Genomic DNA, 12,847 nt, shown 5'->3' on the forward strand with positions numbered 1-12,847 from the left:
CTTCCCCTGCTAGCATGAGACCACTAAGAATTTATCACCTGATGGACAATATATGCCTAGAATCATGTTTGTGGGTATGTATGTAATCTCATTCCATCAGTTTTGCAAACCCAGTAGCATCTTGCTTTTATTTATTTTTAAGGGCTAGTTCAAGTACTATTCTTTTTAAAGAGAAGTCATTGCCAACCCAGTCAAGAACAGCTCTTATAGGTTCTATTATCAAAATTCATTGTATCTGTGATACATAAATTTTAAATATTTGTTAAGTTGACGGATGCTATTAAATCAATATTCCAATGTACTTTCAGTACAGTCCCCAAACTGTACTGACAGGTATGACACACTAAAATGAGAATGTAGGTTACCTCATCATGAACTCACCTGTATGTAAACCGATTTTGCTTATAATACTGGCCTAACATTTGTTCAGTATAAGAGGCAAGAATGATTTTAGAAACATTTATTTTTTTTTAAGATTTTATTTATTTATTTGACAGAGAGAGAGAAAGAGCACAAACAGGGGAAGCGGCAGAGGGAGAAGCAGGCTCCCCGCTGAGCAGGGAGCCCAATGCGGGGCTCGATCCCAGGACCCTGGGATCATGACCTGAGCCGAAGGCAGACGCTTAACCAACTGAGCCACCCAGGCACCCCTAGAAACATTTTAACTACTTTATCAGTGACTTATTTTTTCTTGGCAGATCCTTCTTTAAGGGTCAGAGCTGATATAACTGGAAGATACTCTAATGGACTGTATACATACGAACCCAGGATTTGCCAGCATGAAAGTATTCGCAAATTATCTTGAACAGTGGTAGAGCTGCGCCTGTGAGAAGGGTCAGTGACGCCCTACCTCAGTGCTGCCCCCCACACAGCGCTATTCACAAATGAGAATCCCTGCAGTTGGTGGTTAACGGTAGTGTTGAAAAATGAACTGCATAGCTCCTGTCAAAATGAGAATTTCTGGGGCACCTCAGAATCTTTTTTGTTGTCGTTGTTTTTAACAGAGATGTCAAATACTTTTTATGATCACTAAATCTGGGACCGCCGAGGAGAACAGACTATGTGTTAGAATTAAACCTTAAGAGAGCCAGTCAGTCCATTCTTGTGATATCAAAGATCATAAAAGTGAATATTCCTTTGTATTTTAATATACCTATGATTATGCATTTGAGTATAAACACACTAACATTCGATATACATATAATTACTTGGTAATTAGTTTTATTAGTGTGGCCTAGAACCAATTTAGTTTCCTTTTCTACCCTACTTCCACAATTAAACTCTATATCCTAGTTGATATTTCTAATTTCTTCACCTTTATAAAAATTAGTGGTTTAGATTCTATCGCTTTGAAATGTAGGGCTATGCTTAGAATACATATATGTATGTATACCTTTATTTCCATTACTTTTAGCCTTGGAACCTCCAAAATATTCTTTATTCCTCCTTTAACACATTTAATGTTTTTTGGTTGATTTTCAAGATTTAATTTATTTGACAGCGAGAGTGAGAGCATAAGCAGGAGAGGCAGAAGCAGATGCCCCACTGAGCAGGGAGCTTGACACAGGGTTCCATCCCAGGACCCCGGGATCATGACCTGAGCTGAAGGCAGATGCTTAACCGACTGAGCCACCCAGGTGCCCCCCACATTAAGTGTTAAGAATTACTAACATCGACTACCTGAAATAGTGTGCACAATTCTGTATGTATGCCATTTTTATAAATGAGCTGAGCTCTGTCTTGCATTTCAGAGATAAAACAGTAAAGAAAATTACATATTCAAAAAGAGATTAGAATAGGGTTGTAAGGGACATCCAGTTAAATTTAAATTAGAAATAAACAGTTTTTAGTACAAGTATGTCTATGCAATATTTGGAACATATTTATCCCCAAAATTTATTCATTGCATATGTGAAATTCAAATTTAATTGGGTGACCTATACTTTCATTTGCTAACACTGGCAACCTTAATTTAGAACTGCTCTACTAGATGCTTCTCCTTCTCCTCTGTTTCTCCTTAATTTTTTGCCTAAAATGGCGACATTTCTACTTCAAATCAATTTCACAATTTGAGTTAAAAAAAACTCAATTGTTTTATAACATTTAAGCTTTCCCAATTATTCAAACATTTCATTTCTATTTTGTATCAGTCACTGTGTTCGGTATTGTGGCTCCATAGACGGTCTAGATAAAAATAAGGCAATTTTGTTCTCATGGGGAATTCAGAATCTAGTGGCAAGAGAACTGATGGGCAACAACTCGTGAAATGTAATGGGAGGACAGGGCGAGCAGGGAAGCGATGGTCCTTCCCTCTAATGAGAGCTGTCTGTCTTCCCACAAGACACAGCACTCATGAACCTTGAATGATAAGAGACTGTTCCCCCATTAAAGAAATCAGTCTGATGTGCTTGAGATTTTATAGTACGAGTCCTTAGAACATACTACAGTTAAAATGATGTAAACTACACAATATGTACATCATAAACATCCTAGTAAAGACAGATAAGCATTTTTTTTTGCTGTTTTTAAAAATTGTTTCTTACATAATGTCTATTTTTTTCTTTTTTTTTTTTTTTGCTAAATAGAAAGCCTTTTGGAGCAGAAAGTCAAAGTTTCTCGGTCTCTGTCTCCACCCCCAACACACACACACACACACACAAACCCCCACTGACAAAATAAATTATCTCAATGTTGGGCAAGCATCCACAACAGGATGCCATTAAATGTGTAACTCCCCTGCTGTTTGCAGTGATTAACTTCATGAATGCCAATTTATGAACATCTTCTCATAAGAGATGAAACGAATACACTGCCCACAGCTTTGTAATCATGTAACCGGATTTTTGTTGAGTACTGACCACTGTAAATTCTCTAAGTCTACCATCGTATTTCCAGGATAGGAATGGTGTCACATGTCGAATCGTATCTCCCAGAACTCATAGGTTGAAGTCCTAAACCCTCAGTTTGTCAGAATCTGACCTTATTTAGAAATAGTCACTGAATAATTCATTAAGATGAGGTCATAGTGAATGAGGGGGGCCTCTAAGCACGCCTGCTGTCCTTACAAAAAGGAAGTATCCAGACACAGAGACATGCACACAGAGAGAACATCATGTGAAGATGAAGGCCATGCAGCAGAAGCCAAGAGACACCACAAATCGCCAGTGAACCACCAGAAGCTAGGAGAGAAGCATGGAGCGGATTCTCCTTCACAGCTTTCAAGAGCAACCAGCCTTACCAACACCTTCCTCTCCGGCTTCTGGCCTCCAAAGCTAGAGACAACACATTTCCACTGTTGGTGGTTCATTGCAAGAGCCCTGGCAAACAATTGAGGTGCTATCCCTCCCCTCCCCAAGTTGCAGGATTTCCAGGATCCATAAGAAAACATCACAACTCGGGCGCCTGGGTGGCTCAGTCGTTAAGCGTCTGCCTTCGGCTCAGGTCACGGTCCCGGGGTCCTGGGATCGAGCCCCGCATCGGGCTCCCTGCTCGGCGGGAGGCCTGCTTCTCCCTCTCCCACTCCCACTGCTTGTGTTCCCTCTCTCGCTGTGTCTCTCTCTGTCAAATAAATAAAATCTTAAAAAAAAAAAAAAAGAAAACATCACAACTCATCACACACTTACAAAGCCTTGCTAGAATGGAGGGACCATTTTTTACAGTACGTTTATTAGGTTCCAATTCTACCCTCCAAACACATTTCTCAGCCCAGTTAAATGTTATTTCAGTACTCAAGATGCTTTATAAAATTGATGAAGCTAGTGAGGGGGAAATACCCAAAACCAATGCTATGGTTTCCATTCCAAAGCCAAAGTCACACCCCAAGAAAAAGGTATGATTTTGGTATTTTCAGTTATGGTGAAAGCAGATATAAAGAGAACCCCTCCTGTGCCCCAGGGCTCTGCTGAAGTCCATTCATGGACCATCTCCTCAATTCCTCACCACAAATGTGAAATACTGTTATCCTCACTTTCCTTACGGTTTAGCCAGGACCTAAAGACGTTCAATAACTTGGTTTAAAAAAAAAAAAAAAAGTCACACAGCTCATGAGTGGAGCCAGTAGTCAAACCCTGCAAATTTGGCTCCAGGGTCAACACCCCGAATGACCGTACTATTCTGCTTTGGATTTGTAGGTTGTGAAAAACATCATATTTAATCAAAACTATCACTGTGCCACAACTGAAAGTATTCAGTATTCAAAATACTGAAAGTATTTTATGTCCTTCATAAAAGAAGGGCAGTTCACGTGACTTTCAATTAACCTTTCATAGAAAAATCGTAGGCAGTCTCACCATTCCCATAATTGAGGCTCCACCCCCAACAAACCAAAGGACAAGCTTCTTTCAGCTCTTGGTGACTCAGTGAGGCTCAACCTGAGAATCTTGGTGGCCAACAGAGGAAGAACAGGATAGTGTGACTCCAAAACCCCCAGCATACCCCCTCAATAAAAATCCCTGACCTAAATGACCCAGTATTCTTACTTCATGCACCGTACCCACAGGAAAATTTGACAGAAGACAGTTTACCTTTGGCGGCATTCTTGACTTTCTTGGAGACCTCTTCCTGAGTTACACAATGCCCTCGACACTCTGCATTACCCAGAACCCCTCCCTACTGGACAGGCTCTGGGTGAAGCCTTACTTCAGCTGCTTTTGCTCTCCTCAAGATATTTGTGATTAATGCTTCCACCTGAGTGTCCGTGTTTAACAATGGAAAGCTGGAGATTTCAAAGCTCTAAAGGTTCCAGGTACTAATAGTAAGTGGGCTTTCAACTACTTCTTAAAATCACCTGTTCTGTCTACCTGAAAACCTGCATCTGTTGTCCTAATGAAGTCACTTTCTTCCCATTGCATTAATCCTGAGGGGCACTTAAGAATTTTATTTACGGGCGTGCCTGGGTGGCTCAGTTGGTTAAGTGTCTGCCTTCGGCACCGCTCAGGTCAGGATCTCAGGGTCCTGGGGTCAAGCCCTGAATGCATTGGGCTCCCTGCTCAGCGGTGAGCCTGCTTCTCCCTCTGTCCCTCCTCCTGCTCATGCTTTCTTTCTCTCTCTCTCTCTCTTTCTCTCTCTCAGATAGATAAATAAAAATCTTTAAAAAAAATTTATTTACATTAATCATGTGTCCTTGGTATCCTAAGAAAAGTGTCAGAGTAAAGCAGTGTGTCCCAAAAGAGGTTTAGCGTGATTTGCTTTCATACCTATATTTAACAAATAACCTGTATAAATCACCCAGTAGTCATAGACAATTATGTCTCTTGGTTCAGGCATGTTAATACCAATCTAAAATCTTCATAAAAATTCCTTGGTAATTTGTTTCAAAACTTTCAAACTCTAAAATGTAATAACTAGTCATCTTTCTGTCTTTGTTTTGTGTTAATGTCTTCCCAAAGAAGGACAATCTCAGAGGCAAGGCCCTCAGGTGAACGCTTTATGTGATGTGAAATTCTGAAATCCTGAAATTTTTGTCTTTTGGAAGACTTCCTCGAAAAGCAATGGAAGCTCCTTCAAGAACAATGCTCCACTACAAATTCCTTTTCCGGATTCTATGTTTTTGCTAAGTAGCAAGAGCAAGCATTTCAGGGAGAACTCTAAGGTCAAGTATCCGCTAAATGTCTTTGTCCGTTAAAATGAGGACTTACGGTAATTTAAAAAGACAAACCACTGTGAGTATAGTGTCCTTTTTCGCTGTCCTTCTTTCCACCACTGAAGAGCCCTCTCAGCTAATGTGGACAGTCAGCATAATTTTGCATAATTGCAAAACTTGAGGTGACTTATTCTTTTATTTCATTTCTTGTATGAGATCATTAACATGAAGAATTCACAAATGCACCCACATACCCAAAACTGACGGTATTTACTAGCCTCTTTTTGATCCAATTACTGTAAAAAGATTTCTCTAAGAGAACCTGAAAGTAATCTTTACAGGTTGCGAAAGAAAACGTACACACCCTTTTGTAATTTTATCAGGGAATCTTAGCGTGGGGCCACTCAAACAAAGCAGGGCTCCTTAGCGTCAGCTGCCTTCACTTAGGAACAGGACACCAGCCTGTATCCGTCTCCTTCCAGGTGGGTGTTGGCTCACTTTAAGCAGATGGTGGGTTTATGATTCTAATGTATTATATATTTCTCAATAGACAAATATTTGCACTGGACCAGAATAAATAAGAAAAACATTCGTCAGCTTAGTTTCTAAAGAATAGCTGCAGTTTTAGGACACCTCAGCATTTAAACTGTTGTAGGAGGTGGCTGAATGTGCCATGAGTCCTTTCTTTGCTTTTTCTTCTGGTTAAATCCTGCCCTAACCAATAAAGGAAAATGGTCAGAAGGCAGAAGTGTCGTGCGGTGTATTTGGGATTTCTCCCATCGGGAGGGCTCTTTGAAGTATACGGTGTAAGCATAATTTAGCTCTAGTAAAAGGATACTAGTCAAGTTCCCAACCTGAGCCAAAGAGTGTGGCCAATCTAGTTTACTTTCTCTGATAATTTATGTTGTTTCTTTCCACAGTATGACATGATCATATTTTATCCTAAATGTGAATGCACTGATGAAGGAACCTGAGTAAGTGTTCAGCAGGTTTGACAGAATATTAGTTTCACATTATACCTTTACAACACAAGAATGCATGTCTGTCCCATGTGGACCTGGCTTTTTTGCTTTTGTTTTTCATTACTTATTGAAAAGGTGGAGATTCGTATTTAATGTGGCTTCCAGGCTGAACTTGAAAGAGCTGTCCCACTGCAGGGGGGAATGAGACAGATGGATTTCAATAAGATGATGACATTATGGAAAACAGATAATCTCCAAAGCAGCAACACAAGAAAAGCAAGAATCAGCCAATGGAATGAAAACTATTTTCACAAATGCAGTAAATTTGAAGTCCTCTAAAATGTGGTATTTTGACTTTTGAAAATTAGTAACAGTAGGAAAATTTATTTAAGTGAATACTCCTCCAAAAAGCAAAATAATTTGACCCATCAACCCCATCCAGCATGACTGGACAATTAGATATAAGAAGGAAGATAATTTGATTCATCTGAATCTCTCTACAAGGAAAAAGCAATCAGAGTGAGATATAGTTTCCAAGAGGCCTCTTGCATTTCCCTTCAGAAAGAAGGTCGAGGCCTCTTGCATTTCCCTTCAGAAACAAGTTCCAGAGAAATGCAGAGATTGGATCTTCCAATCATTCAAGAGTGGCTGAAATGGCTACTAGGACCAAAAATCTCAGCACCTGTTGGGAGAAGGCAATATGGTAAGAGGTGGAGGAAGGTGGAAGAAAAGAGAAAGTCAAGGATGAGTATCTGGGAAAGACTCTGAAAATACCAGGAGAGAGAGAGACACATTCTGCCCTTGCCTCTTTCTCTCTCTCCCTCTGCTACAATTTTGAGAGAAGGAGCAAAGAAAAGGGAATTAAACCATTATGTTTAAAGCATAGATATTAGGGGCACCTGGGTGGCACAGTCATTTAAACATCTGACTCTTGGTTTCAGCTCAGGTCGTGATCTCAGGGTCCTGGGATCTAGCTCCGAGTTGGACTCTGTGCCTAGTGTGGAGTCTGCTTTAGATTCTCTCTCTCCCTTTTCCCCTTTCCACCCCCTTCCCCGCTTGCTTGGGCGCTCTCTCTTTCTCTCTCTTCGCTAAATAAATAAATAAATCTTAAAAATAATAAAGCATAGCTATAGAACTTGTCTGTCTTAAATAAATAAAAAAATAAATTCTTTGATAATTGAGAGCTTTCTAATATCTCAGACTTGCATCATGCCCAAATAAATGGGCAGTTCTCTCTCTACTACTCAGACTCTCAGGAGAATTCCACAAAATGGATGACTCTTTTGAAATATGTTCTTTTTTTTGTTACTTAAACTCTTCATACTGCAAATTTTCCACTTGCCTTTCTGGCCAACCTTCCCTAATATCTTCCCAGGAGTTTTAATCCACCCCCAAACTTCGAAAGCGCTCTCATTTTTTATCTACAGTCTCTCTATAACTTACCTCATCTCTTTCTATTGTTTAAAAATCCACCAATAAGCTGATAACTTGCAAATTTCATTTCCAGCCCTGATCTCTCCACTGAATGCCAGACTCATACACACAACTATATGCTCAACATATCCTCATTTAAAAACAAACAAGACAAAACAAAACTAAACAAACAAACAAACAAAAACAGTTATCTCAAACTTTAACATATCTCAAACTAAAACCCTTGTTTTCCACCTCCCCCCACCCAACTCAGCCACTTCTTCATTTCAGTAAATGACACCATCTTAATTGTTACCACCAAAACCTTCCCAGGGTTTTGGGGAAGTCATCCATAATTATTTTATTCCTTACCTCCCACAGCCCACCCTTCAACAAGTCCTACTGATTGTACTGCCAAGATATATTTCTTTCTATATGATCTTTCCTCTATCCCAATGTCACCCCCTAGGCCTATACTATAAACTTTCACATAAACTACTACAATTGCCTCTTACTATTCTTCTTGATTCAATTTCTCCTTTTGTAAGTTAATAAATCCTCTTTATTGTTTAACCTATAATAATCTTTTTAAAAACATGAAACAAGGGTAACCCACTCCCTGACATAAAACCACTTAATGGCTTTCCAGTGGACTGTGGCTGTGCATGCTGAAATAAGAAAACCTAAATCAAATGGGCTTAAACAACAAAGGGAATTTATTGATTCAAATTTTAAAAATCTAGAAGTAAAGCACCTTAAAAATCTCATCAAAGTTCGATTTTCTGCATTCTGCTGCTGTCCCCAGTGGTCAATAATCTCCTAGTAGAGCTCCTAAGAAGTCTGTAAGACACAATCGGATTTTCTTGTTCATGTCCAAAAAGAGGAAGCAAGGGTCCAGTGGTTTGCCCTAATTTGATCCCTTGGTCACAGGCTCACCCTTGAAACAATGACTATGACCAGAGGATTAGAAGAAGCTGATTGGCCTAAGCCAACCAGGGCCCATTCATGGAGCTAGAGATGGGGTTAGCTTCCCACTGAGGTACAAGGGTAATGCATGAAGAGGGATAAGAGCCAGAAAATCAGGATGCCTTAGTTCAGGCTGCTGTAACAGAACAGCACTGACTGGGTGACTTCAACAACAGTCATTCTTTTCTCACAAGCTCTGGAGGCTGGAAGTCTGAGATCAGAGTGACAGCATGATGAAGCCCTCTCCCAGGTTTACAGACAGCTGTCTTCTCCTTGTATCCTCACAAGATACTAAAGGAGAGAGGGAGAGAAGGAGAGACTAAGAGAGAGAGAGAGAGAGAGACAGGGAGGGAGGGAGGGGGCACTCTCAAGTCTCTTCTAAGGGCACTAATTCCACTCCTGAGAGCTCCATACTCATGACCACATTACCTCCCCCAAGCCCCACCTCCTAACAGCATCACACTTGGAAGTTAAGATTTCAACTTTTGGATTTTAAGGGGACATAAACATTTAGTCCAGAACAAGGGGAGAGAACGGAGGTTAGGTAGGCAGCCAACAATGTCCACGATTCATGACCTGTAAGGTACTAATTATCTCTTTCCCATCTCCTGGCCTTCTCTCCAGCAGTCTCGTACCTGTGTCCCTCTCGCTCACCATACCCAGGTACACTGGCCCTTTGGTTACCCTCTCATGCCAAGAAGCTCATTGGCACCTCAGATTATTTGCACTCACTGCTCCTGCCTACACCACTCTTCTTCCAGCAGCTCTTCACGCAGCCGATTCCTTCTGTTCCTCTGATCTTAATTCAGAACACTGTCTCTTCTGCTGTGGTTTATTCAATAAACTGTGACTGTTGTACACACCAGCTCTCTAACCATGGGGTCTTAGAAATCACTACATTTCTGAGAGATTTCATCACACAGTAGAATGACTTAAAAGTTCAGTCTACGTTTAATTACTACAGTTTATGTATTATTGGTTGAAATAGAGGTTTCATTTAACTTTAAAATAGTTATTTGCCATTTTCCCCTTTGAAAGAAAAGAAGCAAGGTTCTTGCTTAAGAACCAATCTCAGAGGAGCATAAAAAGAACCAATCTTGAAACCTTGCTTCTTCAGCAGACAAGAAGTCCTGTTATTTCAGCAACAACCCCACTAAAAGAAGAAATATAAACGAACACCTCTGGAGCTATTGAGCCAGAGACATGTTTGCAACGGCATGGCAGATGCGGTAACCCCACTTACGGGCAGCCATGTTGCCACCTGATCAGAAGCACCGTCTGAAAGCATCCCAACTCTCACTATATTGCGATCATTCCTTTTATGAATATCGAGAATGTAGACTGATCCGTTGTAGTGTGTAAAATCACTAAATTAAACTTTTAAGAAGATGATTGATCTTTGAAAATTAGATACTGTGGATGAAAACAATAATCTGCAATACTTAGCACATTTACTACCACAGTGATTTCAAAACTATAAATGGGTATAAAAGCTTGCAAACATGCTATGATATTTTGGGGAAAAAAAGCTGAAGTTATGATAATTGATGTAGAGGAAAGTAAATTTTACAAGAGTAATGTCAGGATAAAACAAGGTACCGGAAACTTTTGATGAAGGAGATGCCTTTAATTGCAGAAGAGGGAAGTAATGGGCAACACCAGCAGTTGTCCCATTTCACTGGGTTTGGGCTGTGTGCCTGTGAGAACTCATTCCAGCAGAGACCCAGTTAATATTGATTACTAAGTGTCTATACGATGACAGTTCTTTGAGCAAAAATACATATATTTGCAAGGCAACAATGGGATGCTAATGCTGGCCTCATTTTAGAGCCTGCTAGATCTTGGACAGTTCTTGACTATTCAGTTCAGCATTGCTTCAACCATTTAAAATGGTTCTTGAGTTCTTTGTCATTTCCCTGTTTATGTATCCCATTGTTGCAACAACGTATGCCAAATTCCAGCATCTGATAGGTTGAAATATAAATGAAAATGTAACACGTGCATTTTACCAAAGTAAGATACAATCTATTGTAAGAAAGATTTCATATGTATATACAACACTAAAAACAATGAAAAGTGTTGGTAATCCAACTATAACACATGATCAATTGTAAAAAGCATTCCCCTTTCAGAGCTGGTAAAACACTGAAAAATGTGCATCCTAGAATAGAAGAGATATGTTTGTCAAAGACAGAATGTAGTGCTAATCTTGATTTCTTTTCTTCAAAAGATTTATTTATCCATTTTAGAAAGAAAGAGAGAGAAAGAGAGTGAGTGGGGGGGAGGGGCAGAGGGAGCGAATCCTTCAAGCAGATCCCTCTACACCGCCCCCCTGCTGAGCAAAGAGCCTGATGTGGGGCTCAATCCCATGACCCATGAGATCACGACTCATGAGATCACAACCTGACCCAAAACCAAGAGTTGGATGCTCAACTGACTGAGCCACCCAGGCACCCCTATTACCCTTGATTTCTCAGCTGAAAATTACTAACTCACAGGGATGCCTGGCTGGCTCAGTTGGTTAAGCGCCTGCCTTTGACTCAGGTTATGATCCCAGGGTCCTGGAATCAAGCCCCGCATCAGGCTCCCTGCTCAGTGGGGAGCCTGCTTCTCCCTCTTCCTCTGCCTCCATTCCCCTTGCTTGTGTTCTCTCTCTGTCAAATAAATAAATAAAATCTTTAAAAAATAAAAAAAAATAATTACTAACTCACAGTTCCCTGGATCTCAGCAACTAGTTGAGTTACTAAAAGGTGACTTCTTGTATTTTGCTTAAAGTTCAAAAGAGGTAGTTTTAAATGAATCAAATATCTTCATGTATATTTGGAATTGGACATTTTCAATCTATACACCGAAAAAGTGAATCAAGCTCACTCTAACCTTACTTTCACTTGTCTCTACACTTTTCCAATGTAGAATGAAAAGTTTTTGAGATAATGCTTAATAGATGTTTGACCTTGAACAAGCGATATCACCTCTGGGCTTTTTTCATTTGTAAATGAAGATAACAGATAAAGATGATAATGGCTCTTTTACAGTGTTGTTGTAAAACTAAAGTAAGGTGTGTAAAGTGGTCGGAATAAATGGTGCCTAGCCCATACCAAGCACTGAGTAAATGGAAGCTCTTATTATTATTTCACATCTATTCAAAATACACCTGTAAGTAATATAGAATTAAGTTCTATTACATGCCCATTGGAAGGGGGAGTAGGAAAGGCAAGCATTCTAGATACTATTGCTAATTTAGGAACCACCTCAAAACTTGGTATCTTAAAAGAGCTATTTTGTTATGTACCCTGATTCTGGGGGTCAGGACTTCACACGGAACACAGTTCTATGATGTTGGGGGCCTCAGCTGGAAAGACTTGCAGTTGGGGGAGGGTAACTCATCAGTCAAGGGCCATAACCATCTCTCTCTCTCTTTTTTTTTTTTAGTGAGAGGGAGGGGGAAGGGGTGGAGGGAGAAGGAAAGAGAATCTTAAGCAGGCTCCATGCCCAGCGCAGAGCCTGATGCAGGGCTCGATCTCACAACCTGAGATCACAACCTGAGCTAAAATCAAGAGTCGGATGTATAATCGACTGAGGCATCCAGGTGCCCCAAGGGCCATAACCATCTTAAGGTATCTTTACTCATATGTCTGGCAGCTGTTGCTGATTGTCACCTGGACCTCAGCTGGTCTGTCAGCCAGAAAATGTGCATGTATATTTTCCTCATGGTCTGCCAGCGTGCACTGGCTGGGGTGTCCTCACAGTACGGTGGCTGGGTTCCCAGAGCAAGCATCCCAAGAGAGTCAGGCAGCAATTGTGTTGCTTTCACAACCCAGCTTTGGACATCACATAAAGTCACAGAGCACCACCAGATTTACGAAGAGCAAACACAGAGCCCACATTTTAACGGAAGGAATGTCAAAGTCACATTGGAAGAAGA

This window comes from Leptonychotes weddellii, chromosome 12, assembly GCF_054177405.1.
Source record: "Leptonychotes weddellii isolate Sample4059 chromosome 12, ASM5417740v2, whole genome shotgun sequence".
NCBI lineage: Eukaryota > Metazoa > Chordata > Mammalia > Carnivora > Phocidae > Leptonychotes > Leptonychotes weddellii.